Source organism: Ambystoma mexicanum, chromosome 4q, assembly GCF_040938575.1.
Source record: "Ambystoma mexicanum isolate Mex_15411 chromosome 4q, UKY_AmexF1_1, whole genome shotgun sequence".
NCBI lineage: Eukaryota > Metazoa > Chordata > Amphibia > Caudata > Ambystomatidae > Ambystoma > Ambystoma mexicanum.
The window spans coordinates 528,399,385-528,415,406 of NC_090928.1; the positions used below are offsets into that span (position 1 = coordinate 528,399,385).

At 38.9% G+C, this 16,022-nt stretch overlaps 8 non-coding genes across 8 annotated transcripts; all 8 read right to left on the bottom strand.

Moving 5' to 3' along the window:
• Positions 1-415: 415 nt before the first annotated feature.
• TRNAK-CUU (transfer RNA lysine (anticodon CUU)) lies at positions 416-488 on the bottom strand. Its single transcript has one exon. It is a non-coding gene; the product is annotated as a tRNA-Lys (tRNA).
• Positions 489-3,915: 3,427 nt separating this feature from the next.
• On the bottom strand, positions 3,916-3,988 carry TRNAK-CUU (transfer RNA lysine (anticodon CUU)). Its single transcript has one exon. It is a non-coding gene; the product is annotated as a tRNA-Lys (tRNA).
• Positions 3,989-4,903: 915 nt separating this feature from the next.
• Positions 4,904-4,976, bottom strand: TRNAK-CUU (transfer RNA lysine (anticodon CUU)). The gene has a single exon. It is a non-coding gene; the product is annotated as a tRNA-Lys (tRNA).
• Positions 4,977-6,066: 1,090 nt separating this feature from the next.
• On the bottom strand, positions 6,067-6,139 carry TRNAK-CUU (transfer RNA lysine (anticodon CUU)). Its single transcript has one exon. It is a non-coding gene; the product is annotated as a tRNA-Lys (tRNA).
• A 432-nt stretch (positions 6,140-6,571) lies between these two features.
• TRNAK-CUU (transfer RNA lysine (anticodon CUU)) lies at positions 6,572-6,644 on the bottom strand. Its single transcript has one exon. It is a non-coding gene; the product is annotated as a tRNA-Lys (tRNA).
• Positions 6,645-7,560: 916 nt separating this feature from the next.
• Positions 7,561-7,633, bottom strand: TRNAK-CUU (transfer RNA lysine (anticodon CUU)). The gene has a single exon. It is a non-coding gene; the product is annotated as a tRNA-Lys (tRNA).
• Positions 7,634-8,723: 1,090 nt separating this feature from the next.
• On the bottom strand, positions 8,724-8,796 carry TRNAK-CUU (transfer RNA lysine (anticodon CUU)). Its single transcript has one exon. It is a non-coding gene; the product is annotated as a tRNA-Lys (tRNA).
• Positions 8,797-14,787: 5,991 nt separating this feature from the next.
• On the bottom strand, positions 14,788-14,860 carry TRNAK-CUU (transfer RNA lysine (anticodon CUU)). The gene has a single exon. It is a non-coding gene; the product is annotated as a tRNA-Lys (tRNA).
• Between the last annotated feature and the right edge of the window lie 1,162 nt (positions 14,861-16,022).

A 16,022-nucleotide genomic window follows, 5' to 3' on the forward strand; every position in this document is an offset into this window, starting at 1 on the left:
GTTTTCTTCCCTATCCCTGCACTGCCGTTTTCCACAGATAGGATGCTGTGTAATCATAGGCTCTGGTGGAGTTTGGAAAGAAAATACACATCAGCCAGAGGCAGAAATAGTCTAAGAAAGTATCAAACACAATTACCAGTCAATATCAGAACGCATTGAAGAATATCAGGAAATAGCCGATTAAACCTGTGTGGAAAAAAGTCCTATTTGTGTTTTCTCCACTTTATTTTATAGTAAGATGATACATACTTTTTCTTTTACAGTGAATACATTAAGGTGTGGTATTGCCCCATTACACATCATCCAGACATGCATTCATATATTGCATGTTAACAATGAAAATATTGCAAATATTGTAAAGAGACTTTCAATTTCTATTTTTTTGGTCAAAAAGCACTAAAATTTTAGTTGTTTTCGCCCAACGTGGGGCTCGAACCCACGACCCTGAGATTAAGAGTCTCATGCTCTACCGACTGAGCTAGCCGGGCTTCTTTGGATGCTTATAGTTTTCTTCCCTATCCCTGCACTGCCGTTTTCCACAGATAGGATGTACTCTGGTGGAGTTTGGAAAGAAAATACACATCAGCCAGAGGCAGAAATAGTCTAAGAAAGTATCAAACACAATTACCAGTCAATATCAGAACGCATTGAAGAATATCAGGAAATAGCCGATTAAACCTGTGTGAAAAAAAGTCTTATTTGTGTTTTCTCCACTTTATTTTATAGTAAGATGATGCATACTTTTTCTTTTACAGTGAATACATTAAGGTATGGTATTGCCCCATTACACATCATCCAGACATGCATTCATATATTGCATGTTAACAATGAAAATATTGCAAATATTGTAAAGAGACTTTCAATTTCTATTTTTTTGGTCAAAAAGCACTAAAATTTTAGTTGTTTTCACCCAACGTGGGGCTCGAACCCACGACCCTGAGATTAAGAGTCTCATGCTCTACCAACTGAGCTAGCCAGGCTCCTTTGGATGCCTATAGTTTTCTTCCCTATACCTGCACTGCCGTTTTCCACAGATAGGATGAATATTTTTGGTCAAAAAGCATTACAATTTTAGTTGTGTTCGCCCAACGTGGGCTCGAACCCACGACCCTGAGATTAAGAGTATCATGCTCTACCGACTGAGCTAGCCGGGCTCCTTTGAATGCCTATAGTTTTCTTCCCTATCCCTGCACTGCCGTTTTCCACAGATAGGATGCTGTGTAATCATAGGCTCTGGTGGAGTTTGGAAAGAAAATACACATCAGCCAGAGGCAGAAATAGTCTAAGAAAGTATCAAACACAATTACCAGTCAATATCAGAACGCATTGAAGAATATCAGGAAATAGCCGATTAAACCTGTGTGGAAAAAAGTCCTATTTGTGTTTTCTCCACTTTATTTTATAGTAAGATGATACATACTTTTTCTTTTACAGTGAATACATTAAGGTATGGTATTGCCCCATTACACATCATCCAGACATGCATTCATATATTGCATGTTAACAATGAAAATATTGCAAAGAGACTTTCAATTTCTATTTTTTTGGTCAAAAAGCACTACAATTTTAGTTGTTATCGCCCAACGTGGGGCTCAAACCCACGACCCTGAGATTAAGAGTCTCATGCTCTACCGACTGAGCTAGCCGGGCTTCTTTGGATGCTTATAGTTTTCTTCCCTATCCCTGCACTGCCGTTTTCCACAGATAGGATGTACTCTGGTGGAGTTTGGAAAGAAAATACACATCAGCCAGAGGCAGAAATAGTCTAAGAAAGTATCAAACACAATTACCAGTCAATATCAGAACGCATTGAAGAATATCAGGAAATAGCCGATTAAACCTGTGTGAAAAAAAGTCTTATTTGTGTTTTCTCCACTTTATTTTATAGTAAGATGATGCATACTTTTTCTTTTACAGTGAATACATTAAGGTATGGTATTGCCCCATTACACATCATCCAGACATGCATTCATATATTGCATGTTAACAATGAAAATATTGCAAAGAGACTTTCAATTTCTATTTTTTTGGTCAAAAAGCACTACAATTTTAGTTGTTATCGCCCAACGTGGGGCTCAAACCCATGTCCCTGAGATTAAGAGTCTCATGCTCTACCGACTGAGCTAGCCGGGCTCCTTTGGATGCCTATAGTTTTCTTCCCTATCCCTGCACTGCCGCTTTCCACAGATAGGATGCTGTATAATCATAGGCTCTGGTGGAGTTTGGAAAGAAAATACACATCAGCCAGAGGCAGAAATAGTCTAAGAAAGTATCAAACACAATTACCAGTCAATATCAGAACGCATTGAAGAATATCAGGAAATAGCCGATTAAACCTGTGTGAAAAAAAGTCTTATTTGTGTTTTCTCCACTTTATTTTATAGTAAGATGATGCATACTTTTTCTTTTACAGTGAATACATTAAGGTATGGTATTGCCCCATTACACATCATCCAGACATGCATTCATATATTGCATGTTAACAATGAAAATATTGCAAAGAGACTTTCAATTTCTATTTTTTTGGTCAAAAAGCACTACAATTTTAGTTGTTATCGCCCAACGTGGGGCTCAAACCCATGACCCTGAGATTAAGAGTCTCATGCTCTACCGACTGAGCTAGCCGGGCTCCTTTGGATGCCTATAGTTTTCTTCCCTATCCCTGCACTGCCGCTTTCCACAGATAGGATGCTGTGTAATCATAGGCTCTGGTGGAGTTTGGAAAGAAAATACACATCAGCCAGAGGCAGAAATAGTCTAAGAAAGTATCAAACACAATTACCAGTCAATATCAGAACGCATTGAAGAATATCAGGAAATAGCCGATTAAACCTGTGTGGAAAAAAGTCTTATTTGTGTTTTCTCCACTTTATTTTATAGTAAGATGATACATACTTTTTCTTTTACAGTGAATACATTAAGGTGTGGTATTGCCCCATTACACATCATCCAGACATGCATTCATAAATTGCATGTTAACAATCAAAATATTGCAAATATTGTAAAGAGACTTTCAATTTCTATTTTTTTGGTCAAAAAGCACTAAAATTTTAGTTGTTTTCGCCCAACGTGGGGCTCAAAGCCACGACCCTGAGATTAAGAGTCTCATGCTCTACCGACTGAGCTAGCCAGGCTCCTTTGGATGCCTATAGTTTTCTTCCCTATCCCTGCACTGCCGTTTTCCACAGATAGGATGTATTTTTTTGGTCAAAAAGCACTATAATTTTAGTTGTTTTCACCCAACGTGGGGCTCGAACCCACGATCCTGAGATTAAGAGTCTCATGCTCTACCGACTGAGCTAGCCAGGCTCCTTAGGATGCCTATAGTTTTCTTCCCTATCCCTGCACTGCCGTTTTCCACAGATAGGATGTATTTTTTTGGTCAAAAAGCATTACAATTTTAGTTGTGTTCGCCCAACGTGGGCTCGAACCCACGACCCTGAGATTAAGAGTATCATGCTCTACCGACTGAGCTAGCCGGGCTCCTTTGGATGCCTATAGTTTTCTTCCCTATCCCTGCACTGCCGTTTTCCACAGATAGGATGCTGTGTAATCATAGGCTCTGGTGGAGTTTGGAAAGAAAATACACATCAGCCAGAGGCAGAAATAGTCTAAGAAAGTATCAAACACAATTACCAGTCAATATCAGAACGCATTGAAGAATATCAGGAAATAGCCGATTAAACCTGTGTGGAAAAAAGTCCTATTTGTGTTTTCTCCACTTTATTTTATAGTAAGATGATACATACTTTTTCTTTTACAGTGAATACATTAAGGTGTGGTATTGCCCCATTACACATCATCCAGACATGCATTCATATATTGCATGTTAACAATGAAAATATTGCAAATATTGTAAAGAGACTTTCAATTTCTATTTTTTTGGTCAAAAAGCACTAAAATTTTAGTAGTTTTCGCCCAACGTGGGGCTCGAACCCACGACCCTGAGATTAAGAGTCTCATGCTCTACCGACTGAGCTAGCCGGGCTTCTTTGGATGCTTATAGTTTTCTTCCCTATCCCTGCACTGCCGTTTTCCACAGATAGGATGTACTCTGGTGGAGTTTGGAAAGAAAATACACATCAGCCAGAGGCAGAAATAGTCTAAGAAAGTATCAAACACAATTACCAGTCAATATCAGAACGCATTGAAGAATATCAGGAAATAGCCGATTAAACCTGTGTGGAAAAAAGTCTTATTTGTGTTTTCTCCACTTTATTTTATAGTAAGATGATGCATACTTTTTCTTTTACAGTGAATACATTAAGGTATGGTATTGCCCCATTGCACATCATCCAGACATGCATTCATATATTGCATGTTAACAATGAAAATGTTGCAAAGAGACTTTCAATTTCTATTTTTTTGGTCAAAAAGCACTACAATTTTAGCTGTTTTCGCCCAACGTGGGGCTCAAACCCACGACCCTGAGATTAAGAGTCTCATGCTCTACCGACTGAGCTAGCCGGGCTCCTTTGGATGCCTATAGTTTTCTTCCCTATCCCTGCACTGCCGCTTTCCACAGATAGGATGCTGTGTAATCATAGGCTCTGGTGGAGTTTGGAAAGAAAATACACATCAGCCAGAGGCAGAAATAGTCTAAGAAAGTATCAAACACAATTACCAGTCAATATCAGAACGCATTGAAGAATATCAGGAAATAGCCGATTAAACATGTGTGGAAAAAGGTCTTATTTGTGTTTTCTCCACTTTATTTTATAGTAAGATGATACATACTTTTTCTTTTACAGTGAATACATTAAGGTGTGGTATTGCCCCATTACACATCATCCAGACATGCATTCATATATTGCATGTTAACAATGAAAATATTGCAAATATTGTAAAGAGACTTTCAATTTCTATTTTTTTGGTCAAAAAGCACTAAAATTTTAGTTGTTTTCGCCCAACGTGGGGCTCGAACCCACGACCCTGAGATTAAGAGTCTCATGCTCTACCGACTGAGCTAGCCGGGCTTCTTTGGATGCTTATAGTTTTCTTCCCTATCCCTGCACTGCCGTTTTCCACAGATAGGATGTACTCTGGTGGAGTTTGGAAAGAAAATACACATCAGCCAGAGGCAGAAATAGTCTAAGAAAGTATCAAACACAATTACCAGTCAATATCAGAACGCATTGAAGAATATCAGGAAATAGCCGATTAAACCTGTGTGGAAAAAAGTCTTATTTGTGTTTTCTCCACTTTATTTTATAGTAAGATGATGCATACTTTTTCTTTTACAGTGAATACATTAAGGTATGGTATTGCCCCATTGCACATCATCCAGACATGCATTCATATATTGCATGTTAACAATGAAAATGTTGCAAAGAGACTTTCAATTTCTATTTTTTTGGTCAAAAAGCACTACAATTTTAGCTGTTTTCGCCCAACGTGGGGCTCAAACCCACGACCCTGAGATTAAGAGTCTCATGCTCTACCGACTGAGCTAGCCGGGCTCCTTTGGATGCCTATAGTTTTCTTCCCTATCCCTGCACTGCCGCTTTCCACAGATAGGATGCTGTGTAATCATAGGCTCTGGTGGAGTTTGGAAAGAAAATACACATCAGCCAGAGGCAGAAATAGTCTAAGAAAGTATCAAACACAATTACCAGTCAATATCAGAACGCATTGAAGAATATCAGGAAATAGCCGATTAAACATGTGTGGAAAAAGGTCTTATTTGTGTTTTCTCCACTTTATTTTATAGTAAGATGATACATACTTTTTCTTTTACAGTGAATACATTAAGGTGTGGTATTGCCCCATTACACATCATCCAGACATGCATTCATATATTGCATGTTAACAATGAAAATATTGCAAATATTGTAAAGAGACTTTCAATTTCTATTTTTTTGGTCAAAAAGCACTAAAATTTTAGTTGTTTTCGCCCAACGTGGGGCTCAAACCCACGACCCTGAGATTAAGAGTCTCATGCTCTACCAACTGAGCTAGCCGGGCTCCTTTGGATGCCTATAGTTTTCTTCCCTATCCCTGCACTGCCGTTTTCCACAGATAGGATGTATTTTTTTGGTCAAAAAGTCCTACAATTTTAGTTGTTTTCGCCCAACGTGGGGCTCGAACCCACGACCCTGAGATTAAGAGTCTCATGCTCTACCGACTGAGCTAGCCGGGCTCCTTTGGATACCTATAGTTTTCTTCCCTATCCCTGCACTGCCGTTTTCCACAGATAGGATGCTGTGTAATCATAGGCTCTGGTGGAGTTTGGAAAGAAAATACACATCAGCCAGAGGCATAAATAGTCTAAGAAAGTATCAAACACAATTACCAGTCAATATCAGAACGCATTGAAGAATATCAGGAAATAGCCGATTAAACATGTGTGGAAAAAAGTCTTATTTGTGTTTTCTCCACTTTATTTTATAGTAAGATGATACATACTTTTTCTTTTACAGTGAATACATTAAGGTGTGGTATTGCCCCATTACACATCATCCAGACATGCATTCATATATTGCATGTTAACAATCAAAATATTGCAAATATTGTAAAGAGACTTTCAATTTCTATTTTTTTGGTCAAAAAGCACTAAAATTTTAGTTGTTTTCGCCCAACGTGGGGCTCGAACCCACGACCCTGAGATTAAGAGTCTCATGCTCTACCGACTGAGCTAGCCGGGCTTCTTTGGATGCTTATAGTTTTCTTCCCTATCCCTGCACTGCCGTTTTCCACAGATAGGATGTACTCTGGTGGAGTTTGGAAAGAAAATACACATCAGCCAGAGGCAGAAATAGTCTAAGAAAGTATCAAACACAATTACCAGTCAATATCAGAACGCATTGAAGAATATCAGGAAATAGCCGATTAAACCTGTGTGGAAAAAAAGTCTTATTTGTGTTTTCTCCACTTTATTTTATAGTAAGATGATGCATACTTTTTCTTTTACAGTGAATACATTAAGGTATGGTATTGCCCCATTGCACATCATCCAGACATGCATTCATATATTGCATGTTAACAATGAAAATGTTGCAAAGAGACTTTCAATTTCTATTTTTTTGGTCAAAAAGCACTACAATTTTAGCTGTTTTCGCCCAACGTGGGGCTCAAACCCACGACCCTGAGATTAAGAGTCTCATGCTCTACCGACTGAGCTAGCCGGGCTCCTTTGGATGCCTATAGTTTTCTTCCCTATCCCTGCACTGCCGCTTTCCACAGATAGGATGCTGTGTAATCATAGGCTCTGGTGGAGTTTGGAAAGAAAATACACATCAGCCAGAGGCAGAAATAGTCTAAGAAAGTATCAAACACAATTACCAGTCAATATCAGAACGCATTGAAGAATATCAGGAAATAGCCGATTAAACATGTGTGGAAAAAGGTCTTATTTGTGTTTTCTCCACTTTATTTTATAGTAAGATGATACATACTTTTTCTTTTACAGTGAATACATTAAGGTGTGGTATTGCCCCATTACACATCATCCAGACATGCATTCATATATTGCATGTTAACAATGAAAATATTGCAAATATTGTAAAGAGACTTTCAATTTCTATTTTTTTGGTCAAAAAGCACTAAAATTTTAGTTGTTTTCGCCCAACGTGGGGCTCGAACCCACGACCCTGAGATTAAGAGTCTCATGCTCTACCGACTGAGCTAGCCGGGCTTCTTTGGATGCTTATAGTTTTCTTCCCTATCCCTGCACTGCCGTTTTCCACAGATAGGATGTACTCTGGTGGAGTTTGGAAAGAAAATACACATCAGCCAGAGGCAGAAATAGTCTAAGAAAGTATCAAACACAATTACCAGTCAATATCAGAACGCATTGAAGAATATCAGGAAATAGCCGATTAAACCTGTGTGGAAAAAAGTCTTATTTGTGTTTTCTCCACTTTATTTTATAGTAAGATGATGCATACTTTTTCTTTTACAGTGAATACATTAAGGTATGGTATTGCCCCATTGCACATCATCCAGACATGCATTCATATATTGCATGTTAACAATGAAAATGTTGCAAAGAGACTTTCAATTTCTATTTTTTTGGTCAAAAAGCACTACAATTTTAGCTGTTTTCGCCCAACGTGGGGCTCAAACCCACGACCCTGAGATTAAGAGTCTCATGCTCTACCGACTGAGCTAGCCGGGCTCCTTTGGATGCCTATAGTTTTCTTCCCTATCCCTGCACTGCCGCTTTCCACAGATAGGATGCTGTGTAATCATAGGCTCTGGTGGAGTTTGGAAAGAAAATACACATCAGCCAGAGGCAGAAATAGTCTAAGAAAGTATCAAACACAATTACCAGTCAATATCAGAACGCATTGAAGAATATCAGGAAATAGCCGATTAAACATGTGTGGAAAAAGGTCTTATTTGTGTTTTCTCCACTTTATTTTATAGTAAGATGATACATACTTTTTCTTTTACAGTGAATACATTAAGGTGTGGTATTGCCCCATTACACATCATCCAGACATGCATTCATATATTGCATGTTAACAATGAAAATATTGCAAATATTGTAAAGAGACTTTCAATTTCTATTTTTTTGGTCAAAAAGCACTAAAATTTTAGTTGTTTTCGCCCAACGTGGGGCTCAAACCCACGACCCTGAGATTAAGAGTCTCATGCTCTACCAACTGAGCTAGCCGGGCTCCTTTGGATGCCTATAGTTTTCTTCCCTATCCCTGCACTGCCGTTTTCCACAGATAGGATGTATTTTTTTGGTCAAAAAGTCCTACAATTTTAGTTGTTTTCGCCCAACGTGGGGCTCGAACCCACGACCCTGAGATTAAGAGTCTCATGCTCTACCGACTGAGCTAGCCGGGCTCCTTTGGATACCTATAGTTTTCTTCCCTATCCCTGCACTGCCGTTTTCCACAGATAGGATGCTGTGTAATCATAGGCTCTGGTGGAGTTTGGAAAGAAAATACACATCAGCCAGAGGCATAAATAGTCTAAGAAAGTATCAAACACAATTACCAGTCAATATCAGAACGCATTGAAGAATATCAGGAAATAGCCGATTAAACATGTGTGGAAAAAAGTCTTATTTGTGTTTTCTCCACTTTATTTTATAGTAAGATGATACATACTTTTTCTTTTACAGTGAATACATTAAGGTGTGGTATTGCCCCATTACACATCATCCAGACATGCATTCATATATTGCATGTTAACAATCAAAATATTGCAAATATTGTAAAGAGACTTTCAATTTCTATTTTTTTGGTCAAAAAGCATTAAAATTTTAGTTGTTTTCGCCCAACGTGGGGCTCGCACCCACGACCCTGAGATTAAGAGTCTCATGCTCTACCGACTGAGCTAGCCGGGCTCCTTTGGATGCCTATAGTTTTCTTCCCTATCCCTGCACTGCCGTTTTCCACAGATAGGATGTATTTTTTTGGTCAAAAAGCACTATAATTTTAGTTGTTTTCACCCAACGTGGGGCTCGAACCCACGACCCTGAGATTAAGAGTCTCATGCTCTACCGACTGAGCTAGCCAGGCTCCTTTGGATGCCTATAGTTTTCTTCCCTATCCCTGCACTGCCATTTTCCACAGATAGGATGTATTTTTTTGGTCAAAAAGCATTACAATTTTAGTTGTGTTCGCCCAACGTGGGCTCGAACCCACGACCCTGAGATTAAGAGTATCATGCTCTACCGACTGAGCTAGCCGGGCTCCTTTGGCTGCCTATAGTTTTCTTCCCTATCCCTGCACTGCCGTTTTCCACAGATAGGATGCTGTGTAATCATAGGCTCTGGTGGAGTTTGGAAAGAAAATACACATCAGCCAGAGGCAGAAATAGTCTAAGAAAGTATCAAACACAATTACCAGTCAATATCAGAACGCATTGAAGAATATCAGGAAATAGCCGATTAAACCTGTGTGGAAAAAGTCCTATTTGTGTTTTCTCCACTTTATTTTATAGTAAGATGATACATACTTTTTCTTTTACAGTGAATACATTAAGGTGTGGTATTGCCCCATTACACATCATCCAGACATGCATTCATATATTGCATGTTAACAATGAAAATATTGCAAAGAGACTTTCAATTTCTATTTTTTTGGTCAAAAAGCACTTCCTTTTTTAGTTGTTTTCACCCAACGTGGGGCTCAAACCCACGACCCTGAGATTAAGAGTCTCATGCTCTACCGACTGAGCTAGCCGGGCTCCTTTGGATGCCTATAGTTTTCTTCCCTATCCCTGCACTGCCGCTTTCCACAGATAGGATGCTGTGTAATCATAGGCTCTGGTGGAGTTTGGAAAGAAAATACACATCAGCCAGAGGCAGAAATAGTCTAAGAAAGTATCAAACACAATTACCAGTCAATATCAGAACGCATTGAAGAATATCAGGAAATAGCCGATTAAACCTGTGTGGAAAAAAGTCTTATTTGTGTTTTCTCCACTTTATTTTATAGTAAGATGATACATACTTTTTCTTTTACAGTGAATACATTAAGGTGTGGTATTGCCCCATTACACATCATCCAGACATGCATTCATATATTGCATGTTAACAATGAAAATATTGCAAATATTGTAAAGAGACTTTCAATTTCTATTTTTTTGGTCAAAAAGTACTAAAATTTTAGTTGCTTTCACCCAACGTGGGGCTCGAACCCACGACAGTGAGATTAAGAGTCTCATGCTCTACCGACTGAGCTAGCCAGGCTCCTTTGGATTCCTATAGTTTTCTTCCCTATCCCTGCACTGCCGTTTTCCACAGATAGGATGTATTTTTTTGGTCAAAAAGCATTACAATTTTAGTTGTGTTCGCCCAACGTGGGCTCGAACCCACGACCCTGAGATTAAGAGTATCATGCTCTACCGACTGAGCTAGCCGGGCTCCTTTGGATGCCTATAGTTTTCTTCCCTATCCCTGCACTGCCGTTTTCCACAGATAGGATGCTGTGTAATCATAGGCTCTGGTGGAGTTTGGAAAGAAAATACACATCAGCCAGAGGCAGAAATAGTCTAAGAAAGTATCAAACACAATTACCAGTCAATATCAGAACGCATTGAAGAATATCAGGAAATAGCCGATTAAACCTGTGTGGAAAAAAGTCTTATTTGTGTTTTCTCCACTTTATTTTATAGTAAGATGATACATACTTTTTCTTTTACAGTGAATACATTAAGGTGTGGTATTGCCCCATTACACATCATCCAGACATGCATTCATATATTGCATGTTAACAATCAAAATATTGCAAATATTGTAAAGAGACTTTCAATTTCTATTTTTTTGGTCAAAAAGCATTAAAATTTTAGTTGTTTTCGCCCAACGTGGGGCTCGCACCCACGACCCTGAGATTAAGAGTCTCATGCTCTACCGACTGAGCTAGCCGGGCTCCTTTGGATGCCTATAGTTTTCTTCCCTATCCCTGCACTGCCGCTTTCCACAGATAGGATGCTGTGTAATCATAGGCTCTGGTGGAGTTTGGAAAGAAAATACACATCAGCCAGAGGCAGAAATAGTCTAAGAAAGTATCAAACACAATTACCAGTCAATATCAGAACGCATTGAAGAATATCAGGAAATAGCCGATTAAACCTGTGTGGAAAAAAGTCTTATTTGTGTTTTCTCCACTTTATTTTATAGTAAGATGATACATACTTATTCTTTTACAGTGAATACATTAAGGTGTGGTATTGCCCCATTACACATCATCCAGACATGCATTCATATATTGCATGTTAACAATGAAAATATTGCAAATATTGTAAAGAGACTTTCAATTTCTATTTTTTTGGTCAAAAAGCACTAAAATTTTAGTTGCTTTCACCCAACGTGGGGCTCGAACCCACGACCCTGAGATTAAGAGTCTCATGCTCTACCGACTGAGCTAGCCAGGCTCCTTTGGATGCTTATAGTTTTCTTCCCTATCCCTGCACTGCGGTTTTCCACAGATAGGATGTATTTTTTTGGTCAAAAAGCATTACAATTTTAGTTGTGTTCGCCCAACGTGGGCTCGAACCCACGACCCTGAGATTAAGAGTATCATGCTCTACCAACTGAGCTAGCCGGGCTCCTTTGGATGCCTATAGTTTTCTTCCCTATCCCTGCACTGCCGTTTTCCACAGATAGGATGCTGTGTAATCATAGGCTCTGGTGGAGTTTGGAAAGAAAATACACATCAGCCAGAGGCAGAAATAGTCTAAGAAAGTATCAAACACAATTACCAGTCAATATCAGAACGCATTGAAGAATATCAGGAAATAGCCGATTAAACCTGTGTGGAAAAAAGTCCTATTTGTGTTTTCTCCACTTTATTTTATAGTAAGATGATACATACTTTTTCTTTTACAGTGAATACATTAAGGTGTGGTATTGCCCCATTACACATCATCCAGACATGCATTCATATATTGCATGTTAACAATGAAAATATTGCAAATATTGTAAAGAGACTTTCAATTTCTATTTTTTTGGTCAAAAAGCACTAAAATTTTAGTTGTTTTCGCCCAACATGGGGCTCGAACCCACGACCCTGAGATTAAGAGTCTCATGCTCTACCGACTGAGCTAGCCGGGCTTCTTTGGATGCTTATAGTTTTCTTCCCTATCCCTGCACTGCCGTTTTCCACAGATAGGATGTACTCTGGTGGAGTTTGGAAAGAAAATACACATCAGCCAGAGGCAGAAATAGTCTAAGAAAGTATCAAACACAATTACCAGTCAATATCAGAACGCATTGAAGAATATCAGGAAATAGCCGATTAAACCTGTGTGAAAAAAAGTCTTATTTGTGTTTTCTCCACTTTATTTTATAGTAAGATGATGCATACTTTTTCTTTTACAGTGAATACATTAAGGTATGGTATTGCCCCATTACACATCATCCAGACATGCATTCATATATTGCATGTTAACAATGAAAATATTGCAAAGAGACTTTCAATTTCTATTTTTTTGGTCAAAAAGCACTACAATTTTAGTTGCTTTCACCCAACGTGGGGCTCGAACCCACGACAGTGAGATTAAGAGTCTCATGCTCTACCGACTGAGCTAGCCAGGCTCCTTTGGATTCCTATAGTTTTCTTCCCTATCCCTGCACTGCCGTTTTCCACAGATAGGATGTATTTTTTTGGTCAAAAAGCATTACAATTTTAGTTGTGTTCGCCCAACGTGGGCTCGAACCCACGACCCTGAGATTAAGAGTATCATGCTCTACCGACTGAGCTAGCCGGGCTCCTTTGGATGCCTATAGTTTTCTTCCCTATCCCTGCACTGCCGTTTTCCACAGATAGGATGCTGTGTAATCATAGGCTCTGGTGGAGTTTGGAAAGAAAATACACATCAGCCAGAGGCAGAAATAGTCTAAGAAAGTATCAAACACAATTACCAGTCAATATCAGAACGCATTGAAGAATATCAGGAAATAGCCGATTAAACCTGTGTGGAAAAAAGTCTTATTTGTGTTTTCTCCACTTTATTTTATAGTAAGATGATACATACTTTTTCTTTTACAGTGAATACATTAAGGTGTGGTATTGCCCCATTACACATCATCCAGACATGCATTCATATATTGCATGTTAACAATCAAAATTTTGCAAATATTGTAAAGAGACTTTCAATTTCTATTTTTTTGGTCAAAAAGCATTAAAATTTTAGTTGTTTTCGCCCAACGTGGGGCTCGCACCCACGACCCTGAGATTAAGAGTCTCATGCTCTACCGACTGAGCTAGCCGGGCTCCTTTGGATGCCTATAGTTTTCTTCCCTATCCCTGCACTGCCGCTTTCCACAGATAGGATGCTGTGTAATCATAGGCTCTGGTGGAGTTTGGAAAGAAAATACACATCAGCCAGAGGCAGAAATAGTCTAAGAAAGTATCAAACACAATTACCAGTCAATATCAGAACGCATTGAAGAATATCAGGAAATAGCCGATTAAACCTGTGTGGAAAAAAGTCTTATTTGTGTTTTCTCCACTTTATTTTATAGTAAGATGATACATACTTATTCTTTTACAGTGAATACATTAAGGTGTGGTATTGCCCCATTACACATCATCCAGACATGCATTCATATATTGCATGTTAACAATGAAAATATTGCAAATATTGTAAAGAGACTTTCAATTTCTATTTTTTTGGTCAAAAAGCACTAAAATTTTAGTTGCTTTCACCCAACGTGGGGCTCGAACCCACGACCCTGAGATTAAGAGTCTCATGCTCTACCGACTGAGCTAGCCAGGCTCCTTTGGATGCTTATAGTTTTCTTCCCTATCCCTGCACTGCGGTTTTCCACAGATAGGATGTATTTTTTTGGTCAAAAAGCATTACAATTTTAGTTGTGTTCGCCCAACGTGGGCTCGAACCCACGACCCTGAGATTAAGAGTATCATGCTCTACCAACTGAGCTAGCCGGGCTCCTTTGGATGCCTATAGTTTTCTTCCCTATCCCTGCACTGCCGTTTTCCACAGATAGGATGCTGTGTAATCATAGGCTCTGGTGGAGTTTGGAAAGAAAATACACATCAGCCAGAGGCAGAAATAGTCTAAGAAAGTATCAAACACAATTACCAGTCAATATCAGAACGCATTGAAGAATATCAGGAAATAGCCGATTAAACCTGTGTGGAAAAAAGTCCTATTTGTGTTTTCTCCACTTTATTTTATAGTAAGATGATACATACTTTTTCTTTTACAGTGAATACATTAAGGTGTGGTATTGCCCCATTACACATCATCCAGACATGCATTCATATATTGCATGTTAACAATGAAAATATTGCAAATATTGTAAAGAGACTTTCAATTTCTATTTTTTTGGTCAAAAAGCACTAAAATTTTAGTTGTTTTCGCCCAACGTGGGGCTCGAACCCACGACCCTGAGATTAAGAGTCTCATGCTCTACCGACTGAGCTAGCCGGGCTTCTTTGGATGCTTATAGTTTTCTTCCCTATCCCTGCACTGCCGTTTTCCACAGATAGGATGTACTCTGGTGGAGTTTGGAAAGAAAATACACATCAGCCAGAGGCAGAAATAGTCTAAGAAAGTATCAAACACAATTACCAGTCAATATCAGAACGCATTGAAGAATATCAGGAAATAGCCGATTAAACCTGTGTGAAAAAAAGTCTTATTTGTGTTTTCTCCACTTTATTTTATAGTAAGATGATGCATACTTTTTCTTTTACAGTGAATACATTAAGGTATGGTATTGCCCCATTACACATCATCCAGACATGCATTCATATATTGCATGTTAACAATGAAAATATTGCAAAGAGACTTTCAATTTCTATTTTTTTGGTCAAAAAGCACTACAATTTTAGTTGTTATCGCCCAACGTGGGGCTCAAACCCATGACCCTGAGATTAAGAGTCTCATGCTCTACCGACTGAGCTAGCCGGGCTCCTTTGGATGCCTATAGTTTTCTTCCCTATCCCTGCACTGCCGCTTTCCACAGATAGGATGCTGTGTAATCATAGGCTCTGGTGGAGTTTGGAAAGAAAATACACATCAGCCAGAGGCAGAAATAGTCTAAGAAAGTATCAAACACAATTACCAGTCAATATCAGAACGCATTGAAGAATATCAGGAAATAGCCGATTAAACCTGTGTGAAAAAAAGTCTTATTTGTGTTTTCTCCACTTTATTTTATAGTAAGATGATGCATACTTTTTCTTTTACAGTGAATACATTAAGGTATGGTATTGCCCCATTACACATCATCCAGACATGCATTCATATATTGCATGTTAACAATGAAAATATTGCAAAGAGACTTTCAATTTCTATTTTTGTTGGTCAAAAAGCACTACAATTTTAGTTGTTTTCGCCCAACGTGGGGCTCAAACCCACGACCCTGAGATTAAGAGTCTCATGCTCTACCGACTGAGCTAGCCGGGCTCCTTTGGATGCCTATAGTTTTCTTCCCTATCCCTGCACTGCTGTTTTCCACAGATAGGATGTATTTTTTTGGTCAAAAAGTCCTACAATTTTAGTTGTTTTCGCCCAACGTGGGGCTCGAACCCACGACCCTGAGATTAAGAGTCTCATGCTCTACCGACTGAGCTAGCCGTGCTCCTTTG